Source organism: Rhincodon typus, chromosome 12 (genome assembly GCF_021869965.1).
Source record: "Rhincodon typus isolate 14 chromosome 12, sRhiTyp1.1, whole genome shotgun sequence".
NCBI lineage: Eukaryota > Metazoa > Chordata > Chondrichthyes > Orectolobiformes > Rhincodontidae > Rhincodon > Rhincodon typus.
Genome location: NC_063343.1, coordinates 71,451,810 through 71,476,743, shown reverse-complemented (window position 1 = coordinate 71,476,743; position 24,934 = coordinate 71,451,810).

Below are 24,934 nucleotides of genomic sequence, written 5' to 3'. Positions count from 1 at the left end.
GGTAACAAGAGACCTTAGAATACATTGGTAGAATGGTGGAATGGGCAGATTCAGAGTAGATGGAACTTATCATAGAGTTGTGTGGGGTAATAGATCATGGGATGAAGAATAGAGAGAAGGTAAATTACTGAATTGTGCATTTCCTTAAAAGGGGTACAAGAGGATAATGCTTACATTGACAGAGAAGAAATACGATGACCTGAAAAATAATCAGAACATTTGAAATCAAGTCCAGCGTGTATGACAATTGAGGAATATAAATTCATTTACTAACTAAATCTGGAATTTGAAAACATATAAGAGCAGTTGCAGTGAGCGACCTACTAGATTATTGTAAGAATCCAAGTGGCCCAAAAATCAAATGTAAAGCTGTAGTCAGTACTATGCGGTTTAAAACGCAACTTTCCAAATAATTATAGAAACACAGAAAATAGGAGCCGGAGTAGGACATTCAGCCTTTCCAACTTGTTCCAACATTTATTAGGATTATGGTTAATTATCCAACTTAGTACCAGTTTGTGCTATTTACAGTTATAATCATAAACATTACAATCCTTCATCGCTGAGTAAATAAATTTCTCTACATCTTAGTCCAAAATGACTGACCTCACTTCCCAAGTTGCGACGCTGTGTTCTGAACTACCTGGTGGGGGAAAGAATCTCAATGTCTCTCCAGTCAAGCTCTTGTCACAATCATCAGAATCAATGAGGTCATCTTTATTTTTCTAAATTCCAGGAAACATAGGCCTAGACTCCAATCTCTCTTTATACGACAATCCTCTCATTCCAGGCACAAGCCCAATAATTCTTTGTTGTAGTCCACCTCAAGAAGGTTTATGTTTCCTTAATGAGACCACAATGTACACAATCCTGCGGCTGTGACCTTGGGAATCCTCTGCATAATTATAGTCAAACTATTTACACTTAAGCCAACCCTTGCGTAACTAAAACTAAGATATAAGATAACAAGGTGTAGAGCTGGATGAACACAGTAAACCAAGCAGCATCAGAGGAGCAGGAAGGCTGATGTTTCGGGCCTAGACCCTTCTTCAATTTCTGAAGAAGGGTCTAGGCCTGAAATGTCAGCCTTCTTGCTCCTCTGATGCTGCTTGGCCTGCTGTGTTCATCCAGCCATACACCTTGTTATCTAAGATATAATTTGTCTTCCTAACTGTTCACTGTACCCACATGTTAACTTCCTACGATTCACACACTAGGGCATTCTTCACAATGTATACATTCTTCAGCCTCTCACCATTCAAAAAATACTGCGTGTTCTTATTTTTCTTACCAGATTAGACATCTTCACACTTCGCCTATTGTATTCCACTTGTCACATTTGTCCCTTCTGACTCAACCTGTCTCTATTCTTCTGCATCTTCTCCACCAGTTTATTATGTTCTGTCTGACATTGCACTAAACTTCTGAAAGCCTGTGTCTAAGCAGTGCACTATTGGATAAAGTTAAAAAACATGGAAATAGGTGGAAGACCATAAGAAATAGGAGCAGTCGTAGGCCATTCTGTCCCTCAATGCTGCCTCATCATTCAATAAGATCATGGTTGCTCTGAGCTAAGCCTCAACTCCTCTTTTCAAGTCAACTCCTCTCACTCTCAACTCCCCAGTCAGTCAAACTCCACCCACTTCCTGTTTAAATATTTCAGTGGTGTGGCCTCCACAACACACTGGCGTAGAGAATTTCAGACTTTCACTACGCTCTGGGAGAATAAAATCCTTTGCATTTTAGTTTAAAGTGGATTTTTCCTTGTTCTGTAACTATGACCCCTAGTTCAATATCCCTCCATCCCTCTCAACATCTGCCTTGTCAACAACAGGAACGGAGAGAATGCTGGAGAAACTCAGCAAGTCTGGCAGCATTCGTGGAGAGAGAAACAGAATTAAAATTTTGAGTTCAGTGACCCACTTTCAGAACTGAAAAGAGTTGGGAAAAGGTGACGCTTGAGGTTTAGGGTGTGAGGGAGCAGTGAGTCGAATACAGCAAGTAATGGTTCCCCTCTACACTAGGGAGACAAAACACAGACTGAGGTGACCGATTTATGGATCACCTTCACTCTATCCATAAAAATCATCCTGAGCTTCCAGTTGCCTGCCACTTCAGCACACCACTGGCCAACATCTCTGTCTTGGGCCAGCTGCAATGCTCCAGCAAAGCTCAGTGCAAGCTGAAGGAACAGTATCTCATTTCCTTTCAGGTATCTTGCAGCTTTCAGGACTCAACATTGAATTTAAGAATTTTAGAGCATGGACATCTTTGACCATGTTCGTTAACCACCTCCACACCCAAGGTCCTGTTCTGTACGGTTTTGACCCAACTCAGCCAACACATTTTCAGCAATTCACAGTTCCTACCAGCACCCAATCAGCATGCACCTACCTCTCCATTTCTCATCAGCAATCTTTTTGTGTGCCTCTCCTTTTTAGCTCTCTTGGCTTGTCTCCATGGATTCTACTCACTTCTCCACCCACCTGCCATCCAATGCCTTGCCAAAGCCAAATCCCTGCACTCCTTTACATATCATCATCAGCATAAACCCCACCTTTTCCCAGCTGTTTTCAGCTCTGATGAAGGGTCACTGGATTTGAAACATTAACTCTGTTTCTCTCTCCACAAATGTTGCCGAAACTCCTTCATTCTTCTAAACTTGACTGAATCAAGGCCTAAAATGTTCAGTTGTTCTTAATAATTCAACCCATCATCCCAAGAAACAGCCTAGTGAATCTCTTTTAAACTCCTTCAAATGCAAGCGCATCATTTCTTAAACAGAGATCAAAACTCTGCACAGTCCTCCAAGTGTAGCATCACCAACACTCTGAACAGTAATTACAAGATGCAGATATGCCGGTTTTGGACTCGAGTGGACAAAGTCAGAGATCACACGATGCCAGGTTATAGTCCAACAAGTTTATTTGAAATCACAAGCTTTCGGAATGCTGCTCCTTCATCAGGTGAAGTTCCTGTTGGACTATAACCTAGTGTCATGTGACTTCTGACAGGTATTACAAGGGTTCATTGTTTTTAATCTCCAACCCCCTAACAATAAAGACCAACATTCCACATACCTCTGAATGATGTGTTGCCACTGCATTGTAATGTCTGTGATTCATGCACAAGAACACCCAGATCCATCTGTGCTGCTTATTTTTTGGATCTACTCTCCATTTCAACAATAGTCTGCTTTTTGATTCTTCCTCCCAAATTGCATGACCTCACACTTTCCTACATTGAATTCCATCTGCTGATTTTTTGCCAATTCACTCAAGCTATTTATATCTCTCACAGATTCACTGTGTCTCTATCACAAGGTGCTCTCCCATTTGCCTTTACATCATCAGCAGATTTCAGTACCTTACACATTATCCCTTCTTTCAAGCTATGAACATAGGTGGTAAATAATTGAGGTCTTAGGAATGATCCATGTGGCATTCCACGAGCTATGTATTTCCAACCTGAAAAAGACCCATTAATACTGACTCTGTCTTTTTCATGACCCAATCCTTAATCTGTGGCAATACATTATCCCCAATACTGTGAGCTCCTATCTTGTGCAATAACCTTTTACATGGCACCTTCTCAAATGCCTTCTGCTTGTTATATACTTAAAACACTCTAACAAAATTTGTCAAACATAATTTCCCTTTCACTAAATCATGTTGACTCTGTTTGAATGCATTCAGCTTTTCAAATGTTTTGCTAGTTCATCCTCAATAATGGACTCTAGCATTTTCTAATTGACAGATATTAGGCAAATTGGGCTGTGGTTAATGAGTTTATGTCTCAGGGGCTATTACATTAGCAGTTTTCCAATCTGTTGGGACTCTCCCAGAATCCAATGAATTCTGGAAGATTTTGACCAATGCTTCCAAGACCTCCTTAGCCAATTTTTTTTTGATAAAGACCGTTGGATGGAGGTGATCAGATCTTTGTGACCTATCTATCTTCAGTCCTATTGGTTTGTCAAATACTTGTATTTTTTGATAGAGACTGTACTGAGACCTTGTTTCTTTGTTATTTTTTGGATTTTTACAGTGTCTTCCACTGTGAGCCTAAAGCAAAATAGAGCCATACAGTCATGCAGCATGGAAACAAACCCTTTGGTCCAACACATCCATGTCAACCATAATCCCAAGATAAACTAGTCCCAGACAACAAGGTGCAGAGCTGGATGAACACAGCAGGGCAAGCAGCATCATAGGAGCAAAAAGGCTGACGTTTCGGGCCTAGACCCTTCATCAGAAAGGTCTAGGCCCGAAGCATCAGTCTTTTTGCTCCTATGATGCTGCTTGGCCTGCTGTGTTCATTCAGCTCTGCACCTTGTTGTCTCGGATTCGCCAGCATCTGCAGTTCCTACTATCTCATACACTAGTCCCTTTTGTCTGTTTGGCCCATATCCCTCTAAACCTTTCGTACTCATGTACCTGTCCAAATGTGTTTTAAGTTTTGTAACTATACCTGCATCTACCAATTCCACTAGCAGTTCATTCCACATATGAAATACCTTCTGTGTGAAAAAGTTGCCCCTCAGGTCCCTTTTAAATCTTTCTCCTCTCACCTTAAAATTATGCCCTATAGTTTTGAATCCCCCACCCTGGGCAAAACACTTTGCTGTTCACCTTATCTGTATCCTTCATGATTTTATAACCCTCTAGAAGGTCAACTTCTGTCAACCAACATCTCAGGATGGTCCTGAGAAGTGTTTTGAAGAAGGATTACTGGACCTGAAACGTTAACTCTGACTTCTCTCCATAGATGCTGTGAGATCTGCTGAGCTTTTCCAGCAATTTCTGTTTCTGTCTCTCTGAGACACAAACTTTGAGTCAGTAGACTGAGATAGTCTGAACCCCCAAACCCATCAGTAAAAATATACCTGTGTGACTGAGTCTGTGACAACACTAGCAGGCTAACAGCAGCTCTATGAAATTATTTTCCTTCCTATTCCTTACTTTCACCCAAACTGATTCCACGCCCCGACCTAATGCACCTATATCACTCCTGACCACTGCATTACTACCATCCTTTGTTAATGAGGCTTTTCAACCTCCTTTTTATTTTCCCCATTCTTCTGCAAATTTGAATAGCCCTGAATGTTGAGCTCAACCACATCTCCATAACGGGTGTCAAGTCATATTCACTTATTTCTGATTGAGCTGTCAATTTATTTATCTTGTTATAAATTCCGTGTGAATTCGTACAAAGATCCTTAAACTTTGATTGTTTATCACTATTAGTCTTTTTAGTTCTAATTCCTGCTGCAATTATCTCTGTATATTTTCTACTCCTCCTGTCACATTGTGATTATCACTCGCCTCTTCATTGCCCTCCATTTCTGCTCTCTAATTTCTTTTTAATTCTGAACAACCATTCAAATTGAACCCTCACCCACCTCTCCCAACTTAGTTGCGATACATCCTTTGCCCAGCTACTCCACATAATTAATTAAATAATTCAGATTCTACATAATTTAAAAGTGAATTTCTTAATTGTCCTCTTCATCTGTAACAATGTTACCTGATTTAAGCCAATTAGCTACTCAAAAGACACAAAATAAATACACACCAATCACCTACTTGTTTTCCTACAATAATACACTTTAGCTGTTCCAGGTAGAAGCAAGTTTCAGGGGTCTGGGGTTAGTTTTTATTTCTCACTATCTTCACATGCAGGTTTACATTTCTCTTAATGAAGCTGCTGACTTGCTCACTCATGTTGTTTGAGAAGTTGCTATCTCCATTCTCTATGCTGCACTCTCTGAAGTTCCTTTCCACAGGCTCTCTCATGTGATTTCAGAAGCATGAGTGCCTTTTCTCTCTTGTACAGTCTGCTTCACAGAGATACTGACTCACTGCACACTCCTCCCAGTCTGCTTCACAGAGTCACAGGGAGAAACGCTTCTGAAGGATCTCAATGCCATGAGTGTAGATATTGTCACGGTTGGCGCCAAATTGGGAAGGTCTGAATGTGGATTATAGTCCATTGGGGATGATCTGGTTCCGTAGGCAGGTGCTAAGGAAGGTGATGTGGCTGTAGTACCTGGTTTGCTTCAGGACATGGTCGAGCAGTTTCAGGGCCGAAGAGATTACGAAAGAGTTGCAGTGGGAGAGAGATCCCCTGAGGTTTGTCCGGAGGGAGGAGGGTCAGAGACAACAAGGTGCAGGGCTGGATGAACACAGCAGGCCAAGCAGCATCATAGGAGCAGAAAGGATGACGTTTTGGGCCTAGACCCTTCATCAGAAAAGGGAGAGGGGAAGGGGGTTCTGAAATAAATAGGGAGAGAGTGGGGGGCGGATAGAAGATGGATAGAGGAGAGGATAGGTGGAGAGGAAACAAACAGGTCGAAGAGGCGGGGATGGAGCCAGGAAAGGTGAGTGTAAGTGGGGAGTTAGGGAGGGGATAGGTCAGTCCAGGGAGGACGGACAGGTCAAGGGGGCAGGATGAGGTTGCGGCTTGAGGTGGGAGGAGGGGATAGGTGGGAGGAAGAACAGGTTAGGGAGGCGGGGACGAGCTGGACTGGTTTTGGGATGCGGTAGGGGGAGGGGAGATTTTGAAGCTTGTGAAATCCACATTGATACCATTGGGCTGCAGGGTTCCCAAGCGGAATATGAGGTGCTGTTCCTGCAACCTTCGGGTGGCATCGTTGTGGCACTGCAGGAGGCCCAAGATGGACATGTCGTCTGAGGAATGGGAGGGGGAGTTGAAATGGTTCGCGACTGGGAGGTGCAGTTGTTTATTGCGAACCGAGCATAGGTGTTCTGCAAAGCGGTCCCCAAGCCTCCGCTTGGTTTCCCCGATGTAGAGGAGGCCACACTGGGTACAGCGGATGCAGTATACCACATTGGCAGATGTGCAGGTGAACATCTGCTTGATGTGGAAAGTCTTTTATTCTCCAGCATCTGCAGTTCCTACTATCTCTGATTCAATTTTAACCCCACTGCGAAGCCTCTTCTAAAGATGCCTAACCTTAAGAAGTTATTCTCCAGCATTTGCAGTTCCTACTATCTCTGATTCAATTTTAACCCCACTGCGAAGCCTCTTCTTAGGATGCCTAACCTTAAGAAGTTATTCTCCAGCATCTGCAGTTCCTACTATCTCTGATTCAATATTAGTTATTGGGTTAGCTTAGATCTGAAGCAATGGGAAATAGTATCTTTCAGTTGAGGTAAGTAGTTTTTTGATTGTCAACACCATTAGCTTATATGACTCTCATTCATTCAATTGTTTTTAAGTGAGGTAGGAACAGCAATTCAGACCTCCAGGAATAAACCTTGTCAATGAGTTTTTGTTCGTGGAAATGTTTACATGAATTTCTAAAGGCACTTATAATTCTTTTTGAGAAAAGCACAGTCTTGCTACAATGCTAGTTGTTCCGTGAGGGAAGACATGATGCTTCTGGAAGACATTTTGTAGTACTCATTTTTAAAGACAGATTAGCTTTATTATAATTCTTCTTCAGGAACTTGAAGGAGAGCACAGTGATCATCCTTGTGTTCTGGAAAATATTTGTTCTTGAATTAGCACCCCAATATAAATTATTACCTAAGAAGTAGCTTGAATATTGTGCCCTGTTGTGCTTGCAAAGTTATAGGAAGGATGCGAATGTATTGGGGTAGGTGCAGGAATGGGTTACAAGAATATTTCCAGGGATGAGAAATTTAGTAATGAGGATAGATTGAAAAAGCTGTTCTCCTTGGTAACTAGAAAACTTAGAGGCTTGATTGAGGTTTTCAAAATCATGATTGGGCTCTACAGAGTGGATAGAGAAAGGCTATTCCCACTTGTAAAGAGAACAAGAATAAGAGGGCAAGGATTTAAGGTAATGTGCAAACAATGAAAGGGTGAAGTGGGAAAAGCTTTTACACCCAGCGAATAGTTAGGGTCTGGAATGCACTCCTGGAAGTGTGGTGGAGGCAGAGTCAATTAAGGCATTCAAGAAGGGCATTGGATGAATTATTTGGATAGAAATAGTGTGGAGGGAAAGAGGTAAAGACAGGAAATTGGCTTAGGGGATAGAATCAGTGCAGGCATAATGGGCTGAATGGCATCCTTTTTCACTGTGAGAATGTTGTGATTCTATGATAAAAAAAAACATTTGCTGTACTCCTCCAACTCTCCTCTATTCTCACACAGTTTGCTGAAGAATGGTTAATCTCTGGGAAAGCTGGGCTTAGGAGTCTGAGATGAAATGTGTAACGTGTTGAGTTGAGGGATGTTTCAAGTGAATTGCAATTGTACAATAATCATCAAGTTGCTATTTGTCAGACCACCCAGGCCAATACTCTCCATAGCACTCACTTTATTTCACAGTACATAAAGAAAATCTGCAAAATCCCTTCAATCAATCGCCGTTATATTTCAATCAAATCATTTTTAAAAAGCTGAGAAACTTCTGAGAATGGACCAAAACCAACAGAACAGGACCCCATAAAAACTGTACCGAAAGGAGAGAATATGAGAGAAATTGAGGCACAGACAAGATTTTGCAATTCAAGGGAATGACCAAAACATTTTTTTTCCACTTGTGACAACTGCTTTATGGTCTGAATTCCTTATCATATTTAAAAGAAATGGAATTGGATAAAGAGGGCAAAAGAAATGATAAAAAATAATTTAAGGAGCTCATCAGAAGATTGTTCTGCTGCTCTCTTAATAACAAAATAGTCTCAGGTATTTTCAAAGGAGGCAAGACGTGGCCAGATAATTCACAAAGTATCAGTGAAAGAGTTAGTGGGAGTGCTTATATGAGAAACTTATTAACTGTGCAATAGGGTATTTAATAGAAGCACACCAGATGTTTCAATCTACTTCATATAAAATCCACGGGGGAGATGAGACGAACATGTTTGACTCAGTGATTTGGGAAAGGCTGGAATGCCCTGTCTGAAAGGGAGATGGAGGAAGATTGAACAGTAGCTATCAATAATTAAATAGACAAATACTTGAAAAGGGAAAAACAATGCAAGGCTTTCAGGGGAGGGATGGCGTTTTGGGGGGAGCTTGGTACTCATTGAAGAGTTCACTCATAAAGCCAATATACACCAGATGAGCTTGAATGGTCGCATCCTCTTCAGTATTATGCAGCAATATTCGTTAGTTCCATAACATCAGGATGGATTTGCAGTGTCTGAGTCATGAGGAATAAATCAGAAAAAAACACAACTTCATAAATATAAGAGAAACAGCATAATATCTTTGAAATTGGCTTGAACTAAATGGAATCCATTCATGCCCACCAAAGGGACTTTAACCAATGGGTACTTAGGACTGTCAATGATATAACAGCACTGTGATTACTTATGGGATCAATCTTGATCCGAGATAACTATGTTAGGAAATCAAGGGGGTGAGCACGTAGACCATAAGATATAGGAGCAGATGGAGACTGCCATTCAGCCCATTTAGACTACTAGCCATTCGGTGAGATCATGGCTGATCAGATAGTCCTCAACTCCAATTTCCTGCCTTTTTGCCATAACATAAGAACATAAGAACTAGGAGCAGGAGTAGGCCGTCTGACATAGGAACAGAAATAGGTCATTCAGCCCCTCAAACCTGTTCCACCATTCAATGAGATCCTGGCTGATCTGTGGCCTAACTCCATATGCCTGCCTTTGGCCCTTATCCTTTAATATCTTTGCTGAACAAAAATTTATCTCTTTCGTATTTAAAACTAGCAACAGATCTAGCATCAACTAACAGACTCATGTAATGAAATAAGATACTGATGTTTTTATGATTTTTCATAAAATAATTTTATTTCTTCTGTTATGCCACAAATGCAATTTTTCCTGATGAATGCTATATGTAATTTTTTTGTTTTAAATTTCAGTTTTGCTTTTGGCTTGTAACAGTTGTGAGTTTTCACTTAGTATTGCGTACAGTTTTGTCATTTAGATATTACTCTCAATATACTTAAAGTGTAGAAATGATTGGGTACATGTGTTGTTAAAAAGACCATGTTCTCTAGAATTATGGACAATAACAGAACATAACAAGAGAAAATCATCTCAAAGCAGCTTTCATAACGTGCTGAAAGGTCAGCTTAATGCAAGACACTGAGGACTGCAGAACTGAAAGGAACATTCCCCTGGGATTTGTAGATAACGAATCGCTTTTTCTAGACTATCTCAATTCACATTGTTTCTGGCATTTTACTCTCTCCAAAAACATCTTTTTTTCTGAATTATGGCTGGAGATTTGAATTAAAAAAGAGTATTACGAGTGTCAGCTTGCCAGAGATTTTACACTCATAGTGGCAGTGAAGGTGACAGTACAACTCTGGTTGAATGCCACCAGCAAATGACAGGCGTCTGCTGAAGCCCAGGGACATCAGATCACCCTTTCTGTCAAAGTACATTTCTGGTGTTGCTGTGCCTTCAGTGAAAAGAGAAGGTAAAACATCTAAAAAGAGAGCCTTTCTTGCACTGCTCAATGGTAATGAGGAAAACAGGGAGCTTTTCTTTCCCATTCCCATGCCTCTCTCTCGATAACGTTGTTAAATGTGAATCCTGATATGCTCTGGGAAAGGACAAAGCTGACACTGTAAATTTCCAGATGGCCCTTGATGCCATTAACATCACTTTGGACAATGATTAAGAAATAATTTTGCTTCTTTCTTCATGCAAGCCATGCACCATCTTCCTTTGTAAAAGGTCTGGAGAAAATGACATAATTGGAAGTATGCCAGCTGAAAATTGAACTTAAGGTGCTTTATTTCAACTCACAAGACTGCAAAGTTCACTGTGTCTCTAAACTTTCTATCAAACATTGAAATTCAGATTTGGCTAGCTCTCCACCAAGCACCACATTCAAACCTTTGGCACCGCTACCATCTACCATTCACTCTGAAACATTGTCCTTAGCTTCTGTTTTTGATATTTTAGACAGTTTTTAATCCAATCTATTTCTAGCTTTGCTATGAAGACTGTGCAGCAAGTCAGCATCACTGAAATTTGACTACATTGTGCTCACTATCCCTTCGAGGAGTCTAGACTACACAATCTCTTATCAATCCTATTTCATTACATATTACAAGATTTAAAGTAGCCTGTGACCAGGTGTGCAATATACTGTTCTGAGAAGCAATCCCTGGTGCACTGCAGATAACAGAGCCAGTACAGGCATGATGGGCCAAATGTCCTCTTTCAACAGTGTAATAATTCAGTGAAAACTGAAAGAACTGCAGATGCTGTGAATCATAGAATCCCTAAAGTGTGGAAACAGGCCCTTCAGCCCACCAAGTCCACACTGATACTCAGAGTATCCCACCCAGACCGCTCCACCTAATCTACACATCCCTGAACACTATGGGCAATTTAGCATGGCCAATCCACCTATTGTGGGAGGAAACTGGAGTACCTGGATAAAAGATAACAAGGTGTAGAGCTGGATGAACACAGCAGGCCAAGCAGCAGCAGAGGAGCAGGAAGGTTGACCCTTCTTCAGAAATGGGGGAGGGGAAGGGGGTTCTGAAATAAATAACCTCATCACCTCAGGTGACCTTCCACCAACAGCCTCCAACCTCATCGTTCCCCTGCCCCACACCACCCACTTCTATCTCCTTCCCAAAATCCACAAACCTGACTGCCCTGGTCGACCCATTGTCTCTGCCTGCTCCTGCCCCACCGAACTTATCTCCACCTATCTCGACTCCATTTTCTCCCCCTTGGTCCAGGAACTCCCCACCTACATCCGTGACACCACCCACACCCTCCACCTCCTGCAGAACTTCCAATTCCCCGGACCCCAACACCTCATCTTTATCATAAACGTCCAGTCCCGAGACACCTGCATTCCCCATACAGATGGTCTAAAGGCCCTCCGCTTCTTCCTGTCCTGCAGGCCCGACCAGTCCCCCTCCACTGACACCCTCACCGAGAAACCGATATCCATTTCAAGCCCACCGACTCCCACAGCTACCTAGAATACACCTCCTCCCACCCACTTTCCTGCAAAAATGCCATCCCCTATTCCCAAATCCTTCGCCTCCGCCACATCTGCTCCCAGGATGAGGCACTCCACTCCCGTACATCTCAGATGTCCTCGTTTTTCAAGGATGGCAACATCCCCCCGTCAGTGGTCGAGAACGCCCTCGACCGTGTCTCCTGCATTTCCCGCAACTCATCCCTCACACCCCCTCCCCACAATAACAACCAAAACAGAATGCCCCTTGTCCTCACGTACCACCCCACCAACCTCCGGATCCAACACATCATCCTCCGACACTTCCGCCATCTGCAATCCGACCCCACCACCAAAGACATCTTTCCCTCCCCACCCTTATCTGCTTTCCGGAGGGACCACTCTCTCCGTGACTCCCTTGTCCGCTCCACACTCCGCTCCAGCCCCAACACACCCAGCACTTTTCCCTGCAACCGCAGGAAGTGCTACACCTGCCCCTACACCTCCCACCTCAACCCCATCCCAGGCCCCAAGAAGACTTTCCACATCAAGCAGATGTTCACCTGCACATCTGCCAATGTGGTATACTGTATCCGCTGTTCCCGGTGTGGCCTCCTCTACATCGGGGAAACCAAACAGAGGCTTGAGGACTGCTTTGCAGAACACCTACGCTCGGTTCTCATTAAACAACTGCGCCACCCAGTCGCGAACCATTTCAACTCCCCCTCCCACTCCTTGGATGATATGTCCATCCTGGGCCTCCTGCAGTGCCACAACGATGCCACCCGAAGGTTGCAGGAACAGCATCTCATATTCTGCTTGGGAACCCTGCAGCCCAATGGTATCAATGTGGACTTCACAAGCTTCAAAATCTCCCCTCCCCCCACCGCATCCCAAAACCAGCCCAGCTCGTCCCCGCTTCCCTAACCTGTCCTTCCTCCCACCTATCCCCTCCTCCCACCTCAAGCTGCAACCTCATCCCGCCCCCTTGACCTGTCCGTCCTCCCTGGACTGACCTATCCCCTCCCTAACTCCCCACATACACTCACCTTTACTGGCTCCATTCCCACCTCTTCGACCTGTTTGTTTCCTCTCCACCTATCCTCTCCTCTATCCATCTTCTATCCGCCCCCCACTCTCTCCCTATTTATTTCAGAACCCCTTCCCCTCCCCCTTTTCTGATGAAGGGTCTAGGCCCGAAACGTCATCCTTTCTGCTGCTATGATGCTGCTTGGCCTGCTGTGTTCATCCAGCTGTGCACCTTGTTGTCCCCAATAACTAATATGTCTATTTAAAACAAAGATGTGAAGGTAGTTCGTTTCTCAGAGGGGAGTGAATCTGTGGAAATATTTACCACCGAGGGCTAGCGAGGCTACATTATTAAGTATATTCAAAGCTGAGATAGACATTTTTTTATCAGGAAGGGAATTGAGGAAAGGCAAGTGAGTAGAGTTGTGGGTAAGCAGATCAGCCACGATCTCTTTGAATGGCAGAGCAAACTCAGTGTGATGAAAGGCCTACATCAGCTCCTACATCTTCTGTTCATTGATAGAATTATGATTCAACAAATCAGAATATCAGCAATTTTAATATTCTAAACTGTGTGATAGTGTGCCTGTGCACACCCATTGTGAGCTATTCTGTTCAGTCCACAGTGGGAGAAACCTTCAGCTATTTGACAAGATAAACCATCGCAGTTGCTGTGTATGGTTTTCACCTCTTTCATTTTAGGATTAGGCAAGGCTCACAACAATATTAGTGAATGGTCATGTGTTCATTTTTGTGTAACTCAGACCCTTACATACTTTAAATCTTGCTGCCTAGATTTTACCTAATAACTTTGTCACTTTTTCCTTAAATAGCTTTCAGCTATCACTGCAGAATAAAGGAACCTTTCATCATGTTTACAATATAAAGCTGTGCTGCTGATTCCTTTTCATACTGTAACAGTTGAAAGCAAAAGGAGAATTCTCACAAGCTTTTGAAAGTTATTATGACATGGAGCTTCGTGAAGACCTGCCTGGTGTATAGTCATGATCGATCTACAAAAAAGTATTGGATATGGTTGGCAGAGTTGGCTGGACAGCTGGTTTGCAATACAGCATGATACCGACACTATGGGTTCATCTATGTAGATGTGCACTTTACATCCCAGGACTGACAGAAAGCTATTCAGAAGCAAAATCAGAAATTTCTGGAAAAACTCTGCATACCTGGTAGTATCTATGGAGACAGAAAGCCGAGTTAATATTTTGGGTCCAGTGACCCGTCTTCAGAACTTTTTGAAAGTTGTTCAGCTTCAGCCAGCTGAGATCCAAGACAAAATCATCATCTGAGAATTGCCCAAAACTGACTCTGCTTCGCTCACATTCCATACTGAGGAACACCTGAAACAGATACTGGACAAATTCGTAAGGTGCAGGATGTTACCTAACTGTTATCAATCGGCACTAATGATACGGTACTGGAGCTTCACATATCACATTTCCAAAATCACCAACAAGTCATTTGGTGCTGAAATCAACACATGCATTCTAAAACTTGCAGCACTTATGGCCAAGCTGAATAAAGGAGTGTGGAAGAGGAAGCTATTGCGAATACCAAACAGGTAGTCTACCGAGCCAATGTCCTCTGCAAACTCCTTCACAGTGGTAAGACCTGGACAACATCAGTTAGGCAGGAGAAAGGCTGAACAAGTTTCCAAGTTTGTTATCCCAAAAAAATGCTCAGAATCCCCTGTCATAACCAGGTCAGTGGCCCAGAGGCCTGGATGATGATAATTACATCAGCATACACTCAATACTAAACCAACACTGGCTCTAAGAATCATATACACAAAAGGCCTCCATATGGTTATGGGTCATGGCCACCTGAGTGCTCACACCTTCACTACAAAGACTCATGCCAGTGAGATAGGAAGGTGGCGGATATTGACGCTGACTATAGAGGACGGTTACTGTTAGCCACGATGCCTGGAAGCTGTTTGAAAGGTAATTAGAAGAGGCAAAAAGCAGATGCAAAATCCTAGTTGGCCAAAGAATGATCACAGACAATAAAGGAGCCAGTCAGTCATACACCTTCTCAAACCAATCCCGGTCTGCCATATCATGCCCAAAATGTTACACCAGATTGTGGTTGGAGTCACATGTTACAAAGTCCATCATAACCATCATCTAGCAAGTTGAACGGCTGTCAAAGATCTCCAGAACTCAATGTGCAACCAATGATTGACTTTATTGGCCAAGACATAGAGCTTGAGAGCAGGGAGGTTTTTCTGGAACTATATAAAACATTGGTTAGGCCACAGCGAAAGTACTTTGTTCTGGAATCCATATAATAAGAGGGAAGTGACAGCATTGGAGACGGTGCAGAAGAGATTTAGAAGGAGGTTGCCTGGACTGGAGAGTTTCAGCTGTGAAGACAGATTGGACAGACTGGGGTTGTTTTCCTTAGAGCAGAGGAGACTGAGAGGGGACAGATACAGTTTTGGTCTTACTCGAGGCAAGGTGTTCTTGCGAGAGAGAGAGTGCAGCAGAAGTTTATCAAATTAATTCCTGAGATGGCAGGACAGATGTATAGTAGACATTGAGTTGATTAGGATTATATTCACTGGAATTGTAAAGATAAGGTTGTTGACTTGCTCGCCGAGCTGGCTTGTTTTTGTTCAGACGTTTCATCACCATACCAGGTGACATCATCAGTGGAGCCTCTGAAGAAGCTCCTTTGAAGGCCTCACGGATGATGTTACCTGGTATGGTGATGAAACGTCTGAAGGAGAACAAGCCAGCTCGGCGAGCAAGTCAACAACCTCACCCACAACCTGAGCTACAGATCTTTGCCAAAACTTTAAACAAATATGGAATTGTAAAGAGAGGAGATCACATAGAAACCTATACAAATCTAATAGGACTGGATAGATTAGATGCAGGAAAGATGTTGCAAAGAATGGGGGAGCCCAGAAGCAGGGATCATAGTTTAAGGAAAGGGGTGAAGACTGAGATGAGAAATTCATTCACCCAGAGACTGATGAGTCTATGGAATTCGATACCACAGAGAGAGGCAGAGGCTAAAACATTATGTTTTCAAGAAGGAAGCAGATATAACTCTTGTGGCTAAAGGGATCAAGGAATATGGGGGAGGGTGGGATTAGGGTATCGAGCTCGATGATCAGCCATGATCAAAATGAATGACAGTGCAGGCTCATGGGGCCGAATGGTCTGCTCCTGCTCCTCCTTCTATGTTTCACTCTGTCTATGAGATACATAAAATTAGGAGGAGCATAAATCAAGTAGACAAGAAGGAACTTTTCCCCTTGACGGAAGGAAGAATGACCGGGGCATAGATTTAAGGTAAGAGGTAGAAGGTTTAGAGGAAATAGAGTCATAGAGAGCTACAAGAAGGAGGCAGGCCCTTCTGCCCAAATGGGTCCGTGCTGACCAAAATGTCCTTCCATGCTAACTCCGTTTCCCTGCGCTTGACCCATATCTTTCTAAACCTTTCTTATCCATGTATTCGTCCAAATGCCTTTTAAATGTTGTTAATGTACCCACCTCAACCACTCCACCGACAGCTCATTCCATATGTATACCACCCTCTGTGTAAAAAAGTTGCCCTTCAGGTTTCCATGTATTATTTTCCTCTTATCTTAAACTGATGCCCTCTAGTCCTTGATTCCCCAACACTGGGAAAGAGACTGAGTGCATTCACCCTATCCATACCTCTCATCATCTTATACACTTCTATAAGATCCCCTCTCAGTCTCCTACGCTCTAAAGAAAAAAGTCCTAGCTTGTCCAACCTCTCCAAATAATTCAGTCCCTTGAGCCCTCGTAACATCCTTGTAAATTTCTTTTGCACTCTTTCCAGTTTAATAACATCCATCCTATAACAAGGTATCAAAACTGAACACAATATTCCAAGTGCGGCCTCACCAACATCCTGTACAACTCCAACATAACTTTCCAACTTCTGTACTCAATGCCCCGACTGATGAAGGCCAGTGTACCAAAAGCCTTTGTCACCGCCCTGTTGACTTATGACTCCAGTTTCAGAGAACCATGCACCTGAGCTCCAAGGTCCCTCTGGTTCCACGACACTCCTTAAGGCCCTAACATTCATAATGAAACTCCTACCTTGATTCGGCTTTCCAAGATGCAACACGTTACATTTATCTATCTTAAACTCCATTTGCCATTTCTCAGTCCACTTCCCCAGCTAACCAAGATCCTGCTGCAATTTCTGATAACCTTCCTCACTGTCCATGATATTGTCTGTTTTAGTGTCATCCGCAAACGTACTAATCATGCCTTGTACATTCTCATCCAAATCATTGATATGGATAACAAACAGTAATGGGCCCAACACCAACCCCTGAGGCACACCACTAGTCACAGGCCTCCAGTCCAACAAGCATCCTTCTACTGTTACTCTCTTGCTTCCTACCATCAAACCAATTATGTATCCAATTTCCAACTCTCCCTGGATTCCATGCGATCTAACCTTCAAGGCCTTACTGAAATCCATATAGTCTACGTCTACTGCCTTGCCCTCATCAACTTTACTGGTCACGTCACCAAAGAACTCTTAAGAAATTTGTGAGGCACGATCACCTGCACACGAAGCCATGCTGACTACTCCTAATCAAACCCTGTCTTTCTAAATGCATGTATATTTTATCTCAGAATCTTCTCAATAACTTATCTACCAAAGGTGTTAAGCTTACCTGGTTGATAATTCCCAGGTTCTTCTTTGCAGCTCTTCTTGAATAATGGCATAACATTATCTCCCCTCCAGTCTTCCAAGACCTCACCCATGGCTAACTATGATGCATGTATGTCAGCCAGGGCCCCTGCAATTTCTTCTCTAGCCTCTTGCTGGGTTCTTGGATATATCTGATCAGGGCCAGGAGATTTATCCACTTTCATACATTCTAATACTTCCAACACCTCCTCGACTGTGATATGGACTCTCCCCAAGATATCGCTACTAACTTCCCCAAGCTCCCAAGTCTTCATGTCTTTCTCCATGGTAAACACAGAGGAGAAATGTTCATTGAGGGCCTCACCCATCTCCTTTGATTCCACACATACATGCCCACTTTGGTCCTGGAGGGGTCCTATTCTCTCTCTATTTATTCTTTTTCCTTTAATATACTTAAAGAATCTCTTTGGATTCACCCTAATCTTATCTGCCAAAACGATCTCATGCCCCTTTTCACCCTTCTGATTTCCTTCTTTAGGAAACTCCTGTAACCCCTATATGCCTCCCAGGGATTCCCTTGATCCCAGCTCCCTGTACCTGAGCCATGCCTCCTTCTTGTTTCTGGTCAAAGCCTCAATATCTCTTGTCATCCAGAATTCCCTATTCCTGCCAACCTTGTCCTTCACCCTCACAGGAACATATAGACCTTGAACTCTCATTATCACACTTTTAAAGGCCTCCCATTTGCCAGAGATCCCTTTGCCTGCAAACAAACTACTCCAATCAACCCCTGGAAGCTCCTGTCTAATTCCATCAAAATTCGCCTTGCCCTAATTTAGAACTTGAACCTGTGGACCAGTTTTGTCCCTCTCCATAACTATTTTAAAATTAATAGAATCTTGGTGACTGGTCCTAAAGTGCTCCCCCACTCTCACCTCAGTCACTTGTCCTGCCCTATTTCCCAACAGTAGGTCGAGTTTTGCCCCTTCCCAAGTAGGACCATTTTTTCTGAAGAAGGGTCTAGGCTCGAAACGTCAGCTTTCCTGCTCCTCTGATGCTGCTTGGCCTGCTGTGTTCATCCAGCTCTACACCTTGTTGTCTCAGGTCCCTCTATATACTGCTTGAGGAAACTTACCTGAACACATTTAACAAATTCCACCCCATCTAAGACCATAACACAATGGCAGTCCCAGTCTATGTTAGAAAAATTAAAATTCATTAAAAGATGCAAGGAAAAGTCTTTTCATCCAGAGAGTTGTGGGAATCTAAAACCCACTGCCTATGAGGGTGGGAGAGGCAAAAACCCCCATAACATTGAAGAAATATTTAGATGTGCATGCGCAATGCCAAGGCATACAATGCTCAGGGCTACATGCTGGAAAATGGAAACTCCGACAAACCCACAATAGAGAAAGGAATCGGAGGGTATGTTGTCGGCTTGGGAAGCAATAACTGGGAGCAGTAATGGTGGAGTATAAACAGCACCATAGCTGTGTGAGGAACTGACCTATTTCTGTGCTCTGAATGTTTTGGATTTTGTAACACTTTGTAATAATTAGAACCAGAATGCTTTTAGACATGAATAGAGCATATTTGTTTGAGTCATATATAGTTTGGTCATGCTGCTCATGATGTCATCTGCACTCTTCAAACCTGGGCTAAAATGCAGAATAGTTCAACAAACAAATAAGACAAGCATATTGCTCATCATCAACTCTTTGTCTCTGTTTGATTTTTAAGCAGTGATTCTGATAGCACCTATCCCTTCATTGTGAGTTTGCAACAATGCCCACCTGCAAAGAAAAAATAATGAACTCATTCATGTAGCAACAAAGAGCATGGTTTTGATAATGTCCCAAAGGAAACATTTTTGTCCAATTATTTGAACTGTTTTGCCTTCTATCTGTGTAATTCCACACAGACAAATTACATGGAATTGTATTGAATGTACAGCAATAACAAGGCCATTGGCCCAGCTGGTTTCCCCTTTTCACAGCTGTGCAAAGCATCATACTGATATTGCCATGGTTATAATTGCATCAGCACCAGGAATTTATGCCTGTCTCCAATAATAGTTCATCAATAAAAACGACATCCATTCAACTGACTGGCTGCCAACACTGTGACCTAGAAAAGTAAAGAGTGTAACTACTTTGAACTTTTCCACTGCTTAATCTGCTGAGCTACATCTATGTATTAGTTAATCTCTCTGTGTCTCCTTCTGTTTGACTATCTTTCATTCTCCCTCTCTTTACCCCTCTGTCTCCATAACCCTCCTTGGTCTTCAGTTGAACCCCAAATGAATCTCCTCCTACAGTTCATCATCAACGTTTCACAGTAGACATTTTAGCACTTTATATTGTGAAGGGTAAATACAAATTATATGCTTTCAGCTGGAAACTTTACTTCAAACTCTCGTGATAGATTTACGTTTTCAGAGCTATGAAGTAAATTTTTCAAAATATCTTTTCAAATCTTATTTCTTGCCAAATCCCTAAAATCAAACAAATATCAGGATCATTTTCAATCAAGCTACATTTTGTTGCATTTCTTTATTTTTACACCATTGATTATTCTTTATTTGATACGATTCTTACCATTTTGTAATGTACCTTTCTACCTTTTCCATGCCAGATGACCTATGTAAGTATGAGTTAATATTGTTGTGCCCTTTATCAGACTGCCTCACCAAATTCTCCTGTTTGTCTATTGCTTAAACTTGGTAGAGTCAATAAATCAAACAACTTCAGATCATAACATAAGACCCACATCAGTAAAGATGCTGGTAATTTGTAACTACATATGAATTGTAAACAGGAGGAAACAATTTTACTCCTTAAGCCAGCTCTGCCATTCAGTAAGATCATGGTTGTTGTGATTATGTTTTCAATTCTCCTTTCCAGCCTTTATTCCATATCACTTCACTCCCGGCCTAACAGGAATCTGTCTAACTCTGCTTTAAATATATTCAATGACCCAGCTCCATTGCTGTTACGAAAAGGGAATTCTGACATCTAATCTCCTCCTGTTTCTAGACTCTCGGTGTTAGTATCAGTTCAGCTGTTGCCATTTACAGCTTCTCCAGACCCCTTCTTTTCCAGTCACATTGCAATCTCCCTTTTCCCTGGCATGATCATTCTTTTATTCATTTAAAAATTCCCCCCATCCTCTTTTCAAGCACTGTTATTCCTGTCATTCTGCACTTCTTTGTAAACTGATATATCTCCATCTTCTTGAAGGTGTTGTCTGAGCTACTGCATATCTTCCAATTATTTATGGTTTTTACTTCCGAATTCCAGAAACTGAACTTTGATCTTGCCACATGAAAAGCATGAGCTTTCTCTGGTTTGCCTGCTGAAAGGTCAATAGGAAATGGGTTAGATACTGATGAAAACATTCTCCCTCTGAGTTCTAGCAACCTTTCAAAGAAGGTCAATATCAAGTACCCAACCATGAAAGAGTAAGCTCTATATTAGAGAGAGGAAAGCAATTGCACTGATTACTGATCTTTCTTAATTGACAAGTGTGTTGGCTGAAAGCCTTTGATGTCTCAATAGGAAACACAGTACAGGAACTTTAAAAAGATACTGGTTGAGACATCTTAAAGGCACGAAAATTACATCCTTTTTAAAATCCTTCGTAATATCTGGCTATACCATTGCTTCTCCATTGAAGGATATCATTTTCCTTGCAGGTTACATTTGAAAACAGATGGTTCCATCTGATATCAATTCCTAGTTATTGATGCAAAATTATTTTCAATGACTATTGACTGCAGCCTACATGTGCAGCCTCTAGTGACTGTCTCGTATATAAGTGAGACTCCCATCTATGGGAGCAGATATCTGGAATTTGTGTTGAATAAGTTGTCTGCAAGAACAGTATTAGCACTTTCTCTCCTGCCTCATGAAGCATCTGAAAAGAGGCCTTGATCCCACCCCTGACCTCATCCCAAGACCAGCCCGTCTCGTCCCCACCTCCTTGACCTGTCTGTTTTCCCTCCCAACTACCCACCCCTCCCTCCTCACTGACCAAGTCCCATCCCAACTCCCTACCTACACTCACCTTTACTGGCGTCATCCCCGCCTCCTTGACCGGTCTGTCTGCTCTCCACCTATCTGTTCCTCTATCCACCTTCTATCATCGCCTCCCCGTCTCTCTATTTGTTTCAGAGACCCCTTCTCCCTCCCCCATTTCTGAAGAAGGGTCCACACCTGAAATGTCAGCCTTCCTGCTCCTCTGATGCTGCTTGGCCTGCTGTGTTCATCCAGCTCTACACTTTGTTATCTCAGATTCTCCAGCATCAGCAGTTCCTACTATCTCTTGATAAAATAGTTGTTTGTTTATCCAGATCTTGGTATTGCTGATAAAAAAAGGAACATTTCCAAGAAGCTTGAACTCATCAGGACAATTTCCAAGAAAAGGGCATTTGGATGGGTATCGAGCCTTACCACTAATTGAGGTCCTCAACTGGACAGTCAGTGTCGAATTAAAGGCCTCATTCTTCTTGGCTGGCAGTCTTACCCTGAGGGAGGGCAGTGGACAAACAGACTCTGAGGCCCCTGGACTAATGCGGCTCAGACATGAGGGTGGGACTTCCAGTAGCCCCACCAGTGGCTACCAATCCCAGCTAACGCTGCTGAGATTGCAGAGAAGTGAGCCAACAGGTTGGTCGGCCATTCTCTCTAACATGGGACTTCCCCTGGAGCGAGTTGTTATAACCATTTTGTCCCCGTGGGAAACACATTGGAATCATGGGCAGGCTCAATCTCAAAACATTTCACTGCACGGTGAAGGGGTCTCCCTGTAAAACCCAATCTAAATGTTGAGAACATAGAACAGTACAGCACAGTACAGGCCCTTCGGCCCACGATGTTGTGCCGAACTTTTACCCTAAATCTAAGGTCTATCTAACCTCCACCCCTACCTTATACTATCATCCATATGCCTATCTAATAGCCGCTTAAATGCCCCTAATGAGGCCGACTCCACTACCCTCTCTGGCAATGCATTCCATGCCCCTACCACTCTCTGAGTAAAGAACCTACCTCTGACATCTCCCCTATATCTACCTCCACTCACTTTAAAACTATGCCCCCTCGTAATAGCTACCTCCAACTTAGGAAAAAGTCTCTGGCTGTCCACTCTATCTGTACCTCTGATCATTTTGTACACCTCTATCATGTCACCTCTCATCCTTCGTCTTTCCAAAGAGAAAAGCCCTCGCTCTCTCAACTTTTCCTCATAAGACCTTCCCTCCATTCCAGGCAACATCCTGGTAAATCTCCTCTGCATCTTTTCCAACGCTTCCATGTCTTTCCTAATGGAAAGTTGTAGACCTGAGTTGTACAAGATGACAGTTTCTTGCAACCTTTCTCCTCCACCTCCATTTTCCAAGGGGGAGCCCACCAAGGTGAATCTTAATGGACCCTCAGTCCTTTAACAGCCAATTAATTTGTGGACACTTATGCCCCTGATCAGAAAGCCCCTCAGAGCTGACAAACCCCACTTTTCTGCATTATATTTAATCTGCCACCTGTTTGCTCACTTCAGCAACTTGCCAGTGTTGTTTTGCAGTTTTACACTGTTCTCTGTGCAGTTTATGATGCTTTCATTTCTGTATCATCTATAAATGTGGAAATTATCCTCTAAGCACCAAGATTTAACTGATTACTACATATCAGGAAAAACATTAATCACTAAACCGACTCTGAGGATCTCCATGACAAATCTTCCTCCAACCCAACAAATACTCATTAACTATGTGTATTGAATGCCTTTGACATTGAAGCAGTATGGGGTTGACACTAGGAGTAAAGAGCAAACAGCGACTATTTACTCATCAAACAGTAAACAGAATCTATTTATTTATCAAGGTGCTAATAGCATCTTTTCAAACAGCAACAAGTCGACTTAATCATCAAACTAAATGGAGTCAAGTTGAAACACAAGCAGCAAGAATAATTCATTTACTCATTAAACAGCAAATCTCAGTCTCACCTCGGTGGTGTGGAAATTATTGTAAACAATTCTGAGGGACAGAATTAATCTGCATGAGGAGAGTTAGGGATTATTCAAGAACAGTCAAATAGTTTTTTTAAGGTATGGTCATGTCTAACCAACTTGATTGAATCTTTCAAAGAGGTTTCTTTCTTTCCCTTCTTCTCTCTCCCTCTGTAGTAATTCTATCCCTGCCCCTACCCCTTTTAACTGCCTACCGAAGGAGTCGGGAAGGAGCTGGGTCACGACTGGAAATCACGTGGTGGGATCTGAACACGTGGGTTGTGTCCTGCAGCAATGGCGGATCGAGTGTAGGCCGGAATGATGTCGGCAGATCAAGGCTGGGCCAGAGAGAGCGGGCCAGTGAGGCAGCCTGCAGCGGGAGGCTGGCAGCAACATGGGGACGGGTGGGAAGTCTGGAATGGGACTCAAGCAGAGGCATGGTGAGGGGCGGAAAGTCCGGAGTGGGAGGCTGGTGGAGGGCATAGCGAGGGATGGAAAGTCCAGAGTGGGAGGATGGTGGAGGGCATAGCGAGGGATGGAAAGTCTGGAGTGGGAGGCTGGTGGAGGGCATAGCGAGGGATGGAAAGTCCGGAGTGGGAGGCTGGTGGAGGGCATGGTGAGGGATGAAAAGTCTGGGACTCTGACAATGGAAAGGCTAGTTGGACTCTCTTAAGTTTTTTTTTCTTATCTTATTCGAAGTTAATGTGAATGGTGCCATGTATTTATGGCGAAGGCGCACATTTTTCACTGTATTTTTACATTGAATACACGTGACAATCAATGATTCAATCAATCAGGTGTATAGATGAGGGCAATACTTTTGATGAAGTCTATTTGGAAATCAACAAGGCTTTTGATAATGTCCCAGATGGGAGACTACGAGCAAAGGTAAGAGCCAGTGGGATCCAAAGAAATTTGGCAAATTGGATCCATAATTGGCTGAGGGTCAGGAAGCAAAGAGTGATGATTGAGCAATGTTTTTTCTGAGGGGTTCCACATGGGTCAGTTCTCAGGGCCCTGCTCTGTGTGGTGTATATAAATGACTTAGACTTGGATGTAGGAGGGTTGATCAGTAAGTTTGTAGATGATAAAAGAAATTGATTGGGTGGTAAATAGCGAGGAAAATAACCTCGGACGACAGGAGGATATAGATAGGCTGGTCAAGTGGGCTGATCAGTGGCAAAGTGAAATGAACCTGGATAAGTGTGAGGTGACGCATTTGAGCAGGACAAACAAAGCAAGGGAATGCATGACAACAAGGTGCAGGGCTGGATGAACACAGCAGGCCAAGCAGCATCATAGGAGCAGAGAGGCTGAC